General features: G+C 39.3%; 1 pseudogene; it reads left to right on the top strand.

The window, feature by feature from the left end:
• The window catches only part of LOC100959257, a 10514-nt pseudogene extending 7299 nt beyond the window's left edge, over positions 1 to 3215 (top strand).
• Positions 3216 to 13848: the final 10633 nt, after the last annotated feature.

Here is a 13848-nt window from a genome sequence, read left to right as displayed (position 1 = left end):
GGGTGCAGTGGAACAGCAGCAGCTGCACAGGAGTGTGCGTGAATGGATTACACCTTGTTCAGCCTGCCAGGCGACCAGGGGGCAGGAAACTGGCAGCAGCCAGATCAGTCCTAGTTCAGTCCCTCTGGGGCAACTGGTGGAACAGGGGAACTGTAGCGACTAGATCAGTCCTAGTTCAGCACCCTGGAGCAGCCAGAGGGTAGGGAAATGGCAGTGGTTGCACAGGGTAAGTGAGCGAGCAGATCAGTCCTAGTTCAGTCCCACCAGAGTAGCTGAGGAAAGTGGGGGACTATTTCACCATCACCCATTGGAAGCATGCAGTGCTAGCAAGCTGATCTGTACCCTCCCAGTGAGGGAGCCCGGAGTGGGGGACTCCTCCACCTCTGTCCAAGGGACGTATGTGGCTCTAGCAAATAGTTCTGGGCCCTCCAAGAGTGGTAGACCCCTCCACCAGCACCAGCAAGGCGAGCGTGGCTCTAGCAAGCAGTTCTAGGCCCGCTCAGCTTGGGAGCCTGGAGCGGGGAACACCTCCCCTGGTCCCCGTGGGGTGTGTGTGTCTCTTGCAAGCTGTTTTGGGCCTACCTGGAATGGAGGATTTCTCCACCTCTGCCTACGGGATGCCTGCGGCACACCTGTGGCCCTTGCAAGCGGTACTGGGCCTGTCCAGAGCAGGAGCCTACTGCCCGTGAGGCGTGCAACTCTAGCAAGCAGTTTTGGGGCCCGCCCATCTCCATGAGGGCAAAGGGACCCACTCGGCAACTGTGTTAGTCTGGGAAGGTTAATACTTCATTCCCCACCTTACACCCAGTCACTCGTGGTCCCCCAGGTCCATGACCCTATTCACTCCAGTAGGCCACTGCTCCCGGGGTTTACCTGGCAAAATCAGCCAGAAATCTGAGTTCAGCAGGGGGGCCTTGCATGTTTAAATTAGGCTTCTGTCCAGCTAGATTTCTCTCCAAACCTTGGAGTGAGTAGGTGGGGACTCCTCAGAGTTCAATCTTGCAGGTGGGGAATATATACAGTTTTATATAGTTCAAACCTTCCCTCAACCATACACTCTGGGTGCCCCTTTGAATAGTCCTTGGGTAGTCTACCAGGTTTGAGGGGTCCAAATCAGTTGTCCCAATCAGCACCCATTTCAAGTGGAAGAGTTCAAATGTCTCTGGGAGCTAGATAAGAAGGGTCTGCTTGCAGTTCAGATATAACTTGCTCCAGTGCTCCGCAAGGGCAAAGGGACCCACCTGGCAAATGGGTTAGTTTGGGAAGGTTAATACCTCCTTCCCCACCTTGCACCCAGTCACTCGTAATCCCCCAGGTCTGTGGCCCTATTCACTCCAGTAGGCCACTGCTCCCGGGATTTACCTGGCAAAATCAGCCAGAAATCTGAGTTCGGCAGGGGGGCCTTATGTGTTTAAATTAGGCTTCTGTCCAGCTAGACTTCTCTGTAAATCAGAGGTTGCATTCGGCTTTAAACTCAGGTGTCAATTCTAGCCTCTGCCTGCCCACTGCCTTTGTCTCAGCTGCATTAGCCCCCTGAGGGCTGTTGCTCCACCCAGGAAAGTTAAGTGCACCCTGCCTGTGGCTGCTGTCCCGGAACCTTTGCTTGCCCAAAGGATTGGGGCTGGAATGGTGTGCTACTCAGGATGTCACCGTTTCTGCACTGGTGTCCCCCAAGCTGACTCTCCTCTCCTCACGCCCACACTATTGTTGGCACAGAACAGCACTAGCCCTTTCCCCCTCCACTTCTCTCAAGGAGATGCCCAAGAATCAGGACTCCATAGGTAATAAACCTCCAGATCTCGGAGTGGGTGGGTGGGGACTCCTTGGAGTTCAATGTTGCAGGTGGAGAATATATACAGATTTATACAGTTTTACAGTTTTATGCCTGGCCGGAGGGTGCTGTGGCATGCCAGCAGGGGTAGGAGGTCCAGTTTTTAGGAGGTCTCTCCCGTGGAATAGAGTGGGAGGAAGTTTGAACTCTGCTTGCTTGTTTGCATGGAGTAAACTGCGAGCCCTTGTTGTGGGGGAGGGGACTCCTGTCCACTTGGTGGTGGATTTTGTACCTTTTGTTTGTATTTTTGGGGTCACAGCTCACCTCAGGAAGGTTGAAGTGCGCTCTTCAATCTTCTTTCTTGTCTCTGCTCCAAACCATCAGCTAATTTGCTAAGCTCTGTACTTTCAGCCTCCTTCTGGATGGGAGCTTCTGTAAAAAGATGACTGCAGTCTGCCATCTTGGCTCTGCCCCCTAGAACTTTTTTTTTTAATTAAATCATAGCTGTGTACATTAATGTAATCATGGGGTACAGTGTGGTGTTTTCATATACAATTTGAAATACTCTCATCAAACTGGTTAATGTAGCCTTCATGTCTATTTCTTATTAAGACATTCATAGTCTGCTTTTAGAAAGAGTCACTTGTACACTTGTAAGATAAACCATAGAGGTGACCCCACCAATCACCCTCCCTCCACCCATCCACCCCCCTCGCCTCCCCTCTCCCTCCCTATCCCCATATTCTAAGGCTATAATTAGGTTATATCTTTCCTATGAATGCTATGAATTAGTTTCAAAATAGGGCTGTGTACATTGGATACTTTTTCTTCCATTCTTGAGATACTTTACTAAGAAGAACATTTTCCAGCTCCATCCATGTAAACATGAAGGAGGTAAAGTCTCCTAGCGTGGAACTTTTGATGCGGTGAAGTACACTCACTGGGCGGAAGGGGGCATGGGCGCCTTTGTCATGCTGTCCAGACAGCAGCAGAGGCATCCAGCAGCTTCCGACCCCTTTATGACCTCCAGCTCCCAGTTGAGGATAAGATCAGGATCATTGTGCGGAATCTACAAGGTAGATGACATTGAAGTGCTCCCTGAAGCTCAGCACAAAGCTGAAGTCTACACAAAGCAGGGCTTTGGGAATCTACCCATCTGCATGGCCAAACACGCTTGTCCTTGTCTCATAACCCCGAGCAAAAAAGGCGTGCCTACAGGCTTGGTCCTGCCTATTTGAGACATCTAGGCCAGCTCTGGGGCTGGTTTTCTGTACCCAATTAGTAAGAACCATGAGCACAATGCCTGGGCTCCCTACTAGGCCCAGTTTTTATGATATTGATTTGGACCCTGAGACTGAACAGGTAAACGGATTGTTCTAAATAAATCAATTCATCTTGGAGAAGCTGCTTCAAAAGTTTGTCTCTTCAGGGCCACTGGAGTTAGTCAAGAGAAATCAGCCCCTTCCCTGAAGATCTGAAATAGTGGGAGTTTCTCCAGAAGCCTTTCTTTGCCCTTTATTTCCATCATCATGTATAAATTAACATAAATCATGCACATTTTTATTTACTCTAGTGATGTTCCACAGAATAAAAGGAAATAATTTTGCTAAAAAATAAAAAATAAAACAGCACAATGCAAAACATTATTGGTATGTAAAATGACTTTCCCCTACCCATCATCCTTTCCAGACTTTTATTATGTAGAAGAACAAACATGCTCCAGAGTGATTTTCCCCTTTCTCACAGTTGTAATGTCTTTGATATGGATGAGTGATGTCTTGCAAATGATTCCTAACTCCATGGCAAGTGACGCTCTCTGGCTGAACCATGACCAGAAATCCAAGGTCAGAGGTATATATTTTGTTCTGAGCTTACCAATAGTAATTTGGTAAATTTTGGTAATTTTAATCATTAGAACTTCTGACCTATTGTTTTTCTTTAGCCTTTCCAAGATTACTTATATTGAGAAAATAAAAACTACTTATCAATCAATTAATTAATTAATTAAATTTCAATAGATTGAGGGGGTACAAGTGTTTCTTGTTACATGGATAAATTGTATGATGCTGAAGTCAGGGCTTTCAGTGTACACATCACCAGAATAGTGGACATTCTAACAGATAAGTAGATTTTTATCTCTCAATCCTCTCCCAGCCTTCCCCCTTCTTAGTTTCCTATGTCTATTACATCACTTTATAACCATATATCCCTTGTTTACCTGCCACTTATAAGTAAGAACATGTGGTATTTGTTTCTTCATTCCTGAGATACTTCATTTAGAATCATGATTGCCAGTTTTATCCAAGTTGAAGCAAAAGGCATTATTTCATTCCTTTTTATGGCTGAGTAGTATTCCATAGTATATGTATACACACTGCATTTTCCTCATTGACTTATCAGTTGATGGGTACTTAGGCTGATTCCATATCTTCATAGTTGCAAAGTGTGCTATGATAAGCATTTGGGTGCAGCTGTCTTTTTGCTATAATGACTACGTTTAGGTATATACACAGTACTGTTATTAATATATAGAGGGGTCGGTGTGCTATGAGTTCTTTGAGGAATCTCCATAATAACTGTCATAGAGGTGGTCCTAGTTTACATCTCCACCAATAGTGTATAAGCATTCCCATTTTTTGCATGCCAGTACAAATGTAGATACCAATATCTATTGTTTTTTGACTTTTTTAAAAATGGCAATGGTGACAGGATAAGGTGGAATCTCACTGAGCTTTTCATTTACATTTCTCTGATGATTAGCAATCTTGAGTATTTATTCATATGTTTGTTGGATATTTATCTGTCGGGAGCCAACCTTCTGGGAGGCAAGGTTCCCCAGTTTTGAGGAATTGCATCTGAGTTAAGGACCAATGCAACCTGGCCCCAGCTGTTTCCTATTATGGCTGGTTCCTGAACCAGATTAGAATGGAGACATGCCCTTTTGGTCATCTCAGACTGCTGAAAAGGCTAATCTGCTCTTAGGCTGTTTTTGATCAACTTATGCAATTATGACAAAATCATGCCTTCAAGCTACTGTATATAAAAGCTGTGCAATAAAGCTGAGGTTGCCTTTTCCTATTCAGGAAAGTTCCTCCTAATCCTATTTTCTGTGTTTCTTTTTTCCATCCTATGCTGGTCTACTTCTGGGTTTTCCTAATAACTTGACTGGGCTGGTTCCAGGCATTTATCTATCTTCTTTGAACAAAAACTATTCATCTCTTTCACCCACTTTGTAATGAAGTTATTTGTTTCTTTCCTTGGTGATTTGTTTAAGTTCTTTATAGATTCTGGATATTAGCCCTTGATTGGATGTGTATTTTATGAATATTTTTTTTCATTCTGTAGGTTGTCTGTTTACTCTGTTGATTATTTCCTTTGCTGTTTAGAAGTTTTTTATTTAATCAAGTCTCATTTATTTATTTTTGTTGGTGCTGTATTTGTCTGTGGGGGGGGTAGTAATAAATTCTTTCAAGGTCAAGATCTAGAAGAATTCTTCCTATAGTTTCTTTCAGAAATTTTATAGTTTCAAGTTTTACATTTCTAAGTCTTTAACCCATCATGAGTTAATTTTTGCATACAGTGAGAGATAAGCATCCGGTTTGACTCCTCTGCATGTAGCTATCCAGTTTTCCCAGCACCATTCATTGCGTACAGAATCTTTATCCAGTGTATGTTTTGTCTGCTTTGTCAAAAAATCAGTTGGTCATAGTTATGTGACTTTATTTCTGTGTTCTCTGTTCTGTACTGTTGGTCTATGTGTCTACATTTATACCAGTACCATGCTGTTTTGATTACTATAGGCTTGTATTATAATTTGAAGTCAGACAATGTGATGCCCCTAAACTTGTTCTTTTTGCTTGGGATTGCTTTATCTATTCAGGCCTTTTATTGTTTCCATATGAAATATAGCATTATTTTATCTGGAGCTATGAAAAATGATGTTGATATTTAATAGGGATTTGTTGAATCTATAAATCATTTTGAGTAATATGGACATTTTAACAAAGTCGATTCTTCTAATCCATGAGCAGAGAAGATTTTTCCATTTATGTGTGTCATCTATGATTTCTTTCATCAGTATTTTATAGTTCTCCTTGTAGAGATTTTTCACTTCCTTTGTTAAGGATGTTCCTAGGTATTTTACTTTCCTAGCTATAGTAAATGATAATGAGTTATTGATTTGAGTATCAGCTTGACTGTTATTAGTATAGAGAAATGCTACTGATTTGTGTACAATAATTTTATAATCTGAGACTTTACTAAACTTATCAGTTGTAGGGTTTTCTAGATACAAGTTAATATGGTCTATGAAAAGTAATAGTTTGGCCTTCTCTTTCTCAATTTGGATGTCCTTTATTTATTTCTCTTGCCTCATAACTCTGGCTAGGAATTCTAATATTATATTTAATAGAATTGGTGAGAGGGGGTACCATTATTTTCTTCCAATTTTTAGAGGGAATGCCTTCAATTATTTCCCATGCAGCATGACATTGGCTGTGGGTTTGTCCTATACAGTTTTCTCCCTGACCTTTTCACTTATATTCTTGAGGTAATATATTCTTTTGAGGTATGCTTCTTCTATGCCTAGTTTGTTGAGGGTTTTTATCATGAAAAGGTGCTGAATATTACTGAATGCTTATTATGCAACTATGTTTTTTATCATGAAAAGGTGCTCAATATTACTGAATGCTTTTTATGCAACTATTGAGATGAGCATATGGTTTTGCTTTTTAATTCAGTTTTTTTGGCATATCATATTTGTTGATTTGTGTATGTTAAATCATCCTTGAATCCTTGGGATAAATTCCACTTGATCATGAGTCATTATTTTGATGTGTTATCTAATTCACTTTGACTCAGTATTTTTACTGAAGATTTTTACACCTATTTTTACATGAATACTGGTCTATAGTTTTATTTTCTTGTTGTGTCCTTTCATGGCTTTGGGATCAGGGTGATACTGGCTCGATAGAATGAATTAGGGAGGATTCCCTTCTTGATGAGTGGAAGTTTCTGTAGAATACGTGTTAGTTCTTCTTTATAAAACTGATAGAATTTGACTATGAATTTGTCTCATCTGGGGCATTTTTTCTTAGAAGATTTTTTATTATTGTTTCAATCTTGCTACTTGTTATGGGGCTTCTGAGGATTTCTATTTCTTCCTGATTCAAGTAAGGAGGATTTTTATTACAAAAAATTTATTCATTACCACTAGATTGTCTATCTTGTGTGTGTAAAGGTTGTAATAGTAGTAGCAGATGATATTTTGTGTATCCATTTCAGTTGTAATGTCTCCTTTTAAATTTCTGACTGAACTTATTTAAGTCCTTCTTGCTCTAGTTCAGGACAATCTAGTGAGTGATCTATTAATTTGGTTTATATTTTCGAAGAATCAAATTTTTGTGCCATTGATCCTCCATATTGCTTTTTTGGTTTTCTTTTCATTTAGTTTTACTCTGAGCTTTGTTATTTTTTTTCTCCTCCTAGGATTGGATTGGATTTGTTCTTTTTATAGTTTCTTGAGTTGTGTATTTGGTGTTTAATTTGTGATCTTCCTATCTTTCTGATGCAGGCATTTAAGGCTATGAACTTTTCTCTTAGCACTGCTTTTTCTGCATTCCAGAAATTGAGGAAGCTTGTGTCATATTTGTCATTTAGTTAAAAAAAGTCTTCTGATTTCTAGTTTGAGTTTGTCATTTCCCCCAAAGATTGTTCAACAACAGATTGTTTAATTTCTGTTTATTCATGTAGTTTTAAGGGTTCTTCTTGGAATTAATTTCTAGTTAATCCATTGTGATTTGAGAAGATAGTGATATGATTTCATATTTTTTTAATTTAACAAGGCTTACTTTTCAGCCTAACATGTGATCTATTTTGGAAAATGTCTCTTGTGCTGATGAGAAGAATATATTAAAAATATTCTTCAGTTTGGAGATAGACTGTTCTGTAAATATCTGATATGTCCATGTGTTCTAGTTAAGTTTATGTTTGGTGTTTCCTTGTTGATCTGCCTCAATGATATAGCCAGTTTTGTTAGTGGAGTATTAAAGTACCCACTAAGATGATGTTGCCATTTTATTTCTTTGCTTAGATGTGGTAGAATTTGTTTAATGAATCTGGGGGCACCTGTGTTAGTTTCAGGTAGATTTATGGTTGTTGTATATTCTTGATGAATTACTCCCTTTATCATTATATAGGGTGTAATTTTAAATTAATACAATTTAAAATAGAGAACTATTTTAATTTGCACATGATCTTTATGGCCTCCCTGTATACCAACCATCTTTGTATGTTTTTTGCTATTATTGATTTCATGCCTATTTTATCTGATATGAGGATAGCTACCCAAGCTGACTTTCAGTTTTTACTTGTGTGGAATTTTTTTTTCACCCCTTTACTTCAGTCTATTAGAATCTTTAAAAGTTAAATACATTTTTGTGAGAAAGCATGTATTTGTATATTTGGGTTGTGTTTATTATACATTTAGCCCATCTATATCTTTTGGAGCACTACAACCATTTGCAATCTATGATAGTATTGGATATGTGAGATACTATTCTGTTTATCATGTTGATTGTTAGAGTTTCTTTTTTTCCTTCTTTGTGTTACTATTTTATAAAAGCTGTGAGTTTTAACTTTCAGGTGTTATTTTATACTGGGGGGAATTAGTTGCTTGGTTATCATATATAGAGTATTTTAAGCATATTTTGTAGGGTATGTCTAATGGGCACAAATTGCTTTAGTGTTTTCTTGCACTAAGGAAAGCTTTTGTTTGCTTTTGAGGTATGTTTCTTCTATGACTAGTTTGTTGAGGGTTTTTATCATGAATGGTGCTGGATATTACTGAATGCTTTTTCTGCAACTATTAAGATGAGCATATGGGAAAGACTTTATTTCTCCTTCATTTATGAAACTTAGTTTTACAGAATATGAACTTCTTGACTGGAAGTTATTCTGTTTAAGAAGAATAAAGAAGGAACCCCAATCTCTTTTGGCTTGTAAGGTTTCTGTTGAGAAATCTTCATTAGTCCGATGGGTTTTTCAATGCTTTCATCTTGCAGCGTGTAGGATTTTCTCCCTCACTTTGACTTTGCCCAGATTGATGACTGTATATCTGAGTAATATCCTACTGGCCATGTCTACTCTCCCAGAAGTTTAATGACATTCTTATATCTAGTACTCTAAATCTCTGGCAATATCAGGGAAATTTTCCTCAATTATCCCTTTAAATAGTTTTTCCATGCTTTCTGCTTTTTCTTTTTCTCCCTTGGCAATGCCTATGATTATTATATTTATTCAGTTTACATATTCCCATATTTCCTGAGGAGATAGTTCATTCTTCTTGATTCTTTTTTCTATATCTTTGACTGACTAAGTTAATCCAATATTCTTGTCTTCAAGGTCTTAAATTATTTTTTCTAATTATTCTAGTCAATTGTTAAAATACTCTACTATATTTTGAAATTCCCTAAGTGACTCTTTCATTTCTAGAAGTTAATTTTTTAATTATATGTCCTTGTCAAATTTTTTCATTCATGTCTTCAAGGGTTTTTTTTTTTTTTTGGTTTTTTTTGGGGGGGGTTGTTTTTAGTTGGGGGGAGGTGGTCTTCATGTTGGATTTCAACTTTCTCATCAATCCCATTGATCGTATTTTTCATTCATAGCCTGAATTCCATTTCTGACATTTAAGCCGTTTCCTTATGGTTGGAGTCCATTACTATGGAACTCTCATCATCTTTTGAGGGTGTCAAAACAGTCTTTTTTTTTTTTTTTTAAATCTTAGCCAGATATCTTAGCTTAGCTTACCCTTTAGCCTGAGTTTTTATGCTGGTTCCTTCTCATATAAAAATAGATAGCTTTGCTGCACATCTGTTCTCATTAGCAGGAAACTCCATTGCTCAGTGGAGACAGAGAGAGGTCCCTTGATGCAGCATTTGAATTTTACTCCAGAAAATTGACCAATAAGTAATGTACTATGAGACTTTAGCACTGCTGCTGTCTTGTGTCTCTCTTTACCCATGGTTGTCATGGGTGTTAGGTGTGCAGCAGATGGTGGGAAAGCTCAGTAGCACATGTTGCAGAAACAATGTGTTGTGGGTGCACATAGGGTGAATGTGTTTGTAGGTGGCAGTGTTATCCAGGTGATGGCAGCAGTATCTGTACACTATCCAGACAGCAGTGATGGGTCGCAAAGGCCACTGGCACTTCTTCTGTCTGGGTCCTTTGGCAGCTGTGACTGAGCTTGGCTGCTCAGGGAGTAACACTAGTGGGTGCTCTGGTTTCTGATGGAAATGGGGTCATGCAGCACCATCCAGGACTTGCAAGAACACCCAGCCTCCTCAGACTCTCTTCAGTCTGGAAGAGATGATGGGGAAGCAGCAACAACAGATACGTCCCCAGGATGGAAGCAGTGCCCTGGGTTTGGGATCTCAAAGTGTCATCAGCTAGAGCTGCATAAGCAGTGGGTCCTCACTATGCCTTCTGCCTGGAGCCATGCCAGTGCAACTTCCAGTCAGCTCCTTGTGTCCATCTAGCAAAATACTGCAGTGGAGGGGCCCTCCTGCTTCTCTGAAAGCAATGTCTGCAGAGGAAGTATGGAGTCCCAGGATTCTCTCTTCATCCTCTCTGCACATGTGGAAGCCTTCGTGTTTACTTCCATTCCTCCATTCCTACCAATTAGACTCCCTCACTTCCCTCTCCTTCACTTTGGAACCTCCCATCACTACTCTGTTGATTCCCAGTGCTCTCTTGTAGGCAATTGACATGAAGGAGAATAACCACCCACCACTTTCAATCCTCTCCATGAGAGTGGTTGTGTAGGCTGTTTCTACTCTGACATCTTGGCCCCTGAGGAGATTTATTAATGGCCTGCTGTAGGGTCTTCTCCTAACGAAAGATATGGTGTTCACTCTAGGCCTCTGATTGGCCTCAAGAACAGTCCTGTGTAAATCCTACAAGCTCATCAGTGTCTGGACACATTGTTGCCAGATCTTATTCATTCTCCAGGTTCCAAGGTCCTATCACCAGGAAATACAAGATGTAGCAGAGCCACATGGTGTAAAGCTCCACTAAAATGAAGAGAAAAGGCAATGGAAATGAAACAATGAAGAATCGACCTCATCTCAGCATGTCAGCATAAGAGGTAAAGTAGAAGGTGTATTTACAAAATTATTTATGACATTAGTAATGTACCCAACATTGAGTCAGACTCTAACAATTGAGATAAGACATAATCATGTGACAAATGACATGTCATACACTCTTTTACTCTCTGATGGGAGAAGGTGAGACATTTTGCAGACTGAAAAACTGAAGTTTTGAAAGGCTAAACTCCTTACCAAGTTTACAAAGTAATAAAGTGACAGAGTTGTTATTCAAAATCAGATTTTAAATATGCTAGGCTGCCACTATACTACACAGTCTTCTAGTCAGAAAGACTCAGCACAGGTTAAAAAAAAAGGTACTTTTTTATTTTTCAGGAAACAGAATTTAGATCCCTATTCAGATCATGATGTCACTGACGACTTTATGAAGATATAACTCATATGTTTACACTCTTTATTTTTGTATGTGGTGACTGTCATGCATGATTCTTTTGCTCAGGAAAAGAAATAATAGAATCAGAAACAATAAGCAGAATATATTTGCAAAGAATAAATCATTCTGAGAAAACTTAATTACTTTTTTCTTCCAAAAGAATTGCATGGCCAAAAGATAATGGAAGTACAAAGGAAACAATATATCTTGATTACTAATATAACAGATAGTGTCTCTTAGACATTAACTAGCACAATTAATTGAAAACAACCTGAATCTTGCATTATAAATTGACTTCATAGGAACAAAAGGGCAATACCATATACTGTCAGGGGTCAGTCTGGGCTTTCTGTCTTGTCCATTTCCAGTTGCTATTTATAATGGTACTTGTCCAGGCAGCAATTGTCTAGGATTACAAAGCAGGCACATCCTGTCTAGAGCTGGCTCTGACAGAAGGCAACTCAACTTGAACAATATGGAGATAAAAGGAAGTCATCAATAAATTACTCTAGGGAATATAAAATAAATCCTCTCAGGAGAGAGATATGCAAAATCACCTTAAAGATGAATAAGGATCTCTATATTTGTTATTGAATAAAAAGATGTATTATCAATCCTAGCTCATAGCAAACTGCTCAAGATGCTACAATCTACTACCAGTGGCAGCTGCTGGCATCAGAGACTCAAGTTGGAGATTAGAGATTGGAGTCTTGAGTAGGGGACGGTCTTCCAAAGCCAGAATTGAGAAGCAAGTGTAGTGTGGGTTTCAGTCAGGCTCCCCTCCTTCATAGGACTAGAACAGGAGGAAAGTTGCTGAGGAGATGTGAATTTGACCTGAGCAGTGAGTTTTAGGGCCCAGGGCAGCTTTCAACTGGAACCAAACCACAGTAATTAAGTGTCCACCCTTCCGACCTTAGTCAGGATAGGGGAGTGAGCCTCACTGGATATGAGGCATGAGAGGAAAATATATGGCACTCATGATTTTTGGCTAGAGCATCAAGGCCATCCTGCCTTCCCCATGCTGAAATTTTGGTTCAGCAACAATTGCTGTCCTCCTTACCCAGGCATTTCTCCAGGGCCAAGACTGCTCCCTGACCCCCATCAGAGCCAGTTCTTTCACCTACCATTGAGTGGTCAGACAAAGGCTTATCTAGTCCATTTCCACTCAGCTTCACCATTCTCTTCACTGAGACAAAGCATGGGACCCAGATCACTAAGTGTTCCCTGGTTCAATCCATTTCCTGAGATAAGCAATAGAAACAAAAATAGACAAACAGTACTTAAATTTAAAAGGCTCTGCATGGCAGAAGAAATAATCAACAGAAAACCTACAGAATGGGAGAAAATATTTGCAAACTAAGCATTTGATAGGGAACTGATATCCATGATTTACAAATTTCACTTAGGTTATACTAATTTACATTCCTACCAATAGTGTATATATGTTCCCTTGTTTCTGCATCCTTTCCCACATTCTTTGGTAACCATCTTTCCACTCTCTTTCTATAAGATCATTTATTTTTTTAGATTCCACATATTAATGTATAGTATTGGGAAGATTTTCCTGATAGAAACTTCATAAGAAAGGCTTACTTTTGAAAGCTAGTCTTTTCTGGGCTAATTGCTATCAGAACTTCTAATGACTTAAATAGGATCCTGATTACAAATATTTCTATATCAGAGACAGTCTAACTCTTCTCTCAAATAATATTGTATTAGGCCAAAGAATATAACTTTCCCCAAATTACTTCTTTGGAGCATATTTAAATGTTTAGAACCATGTAAGCTATTTTCCAAGACTAATGTGCTCAGAAGCTTTCATTTATCTAAGCAAAATAAAGATTACTAAAGAGAAGAACTGCACTTCAGATTTCCCATGTGAGCCACTTACACCTCATACAGCACTTGTTTTCAAACAGTCCTTACTTATCTTAAGACCAGAAAAATTTATGGAAATCATAGACATTAAAAATATAAACATATAAAAATACTCTGTCTGGCCTGAGTAACTGGGAAGGTAGCCATACCCCTTACTGAGATGTTAAAGATTGAGAAACAAAAGATGTGAGGACAAGTATCATGAGTATGCAGTTTATTTGACTGAGATGATCACTTTATGATTCAGTTGTTAAAGTGTCTTATAAAATCTTTTAGCAAACAGAAAAGTGACAAAAAGAAAGAAAGACTCAGCACCATGAGAAAATTCTTGGGCTAGATTATTAAAGGCTAAGATGTACATGAGGTAGAATGTCATCCAAGTCATCCCAGTCAAAACCTTCTTAAATCAGCTAAGGGTGAGCTAACCTTTATACATCTCATGTCTTGCATGTCTTGGGTTGTCTGCTCTGTCCCTGAAGGTTTCTGGCCCAAGATGGAGGACTAAAGTTAGCCTACAGCAGCCTCCCTTGGGAAAAGTGGGGAGAAGAGCAGGCAGATGCCATCATTCAGGTTATTCTACTCCTAGACAGTGCTGTAAATGTATAGAGACAGTATGGAACACCAGAAATGGAAAAGAAAAGAAGAAAAGGAAGATAACAATT

This window comes from Otolemur garnettii, unplaced genomic scaffold (assembly GCF_000181295.1).
Source record: "Otolemur garnettii isolate 467f Iridium unplaced genomic scaffold, OtoGar3 scaffold00001, whole genome shotgun sequence".
NCBI lineage: Eukaryota > Metazoa > Chordata > Mammalia > Primates > Galagidae > Otolemur > Otolemur garnettii.
The sequence above is the reverse complement of the archived record's forward strand: the minus strand, read 5'-3'. Positions and strand labels throughout refer to the sequence as shown.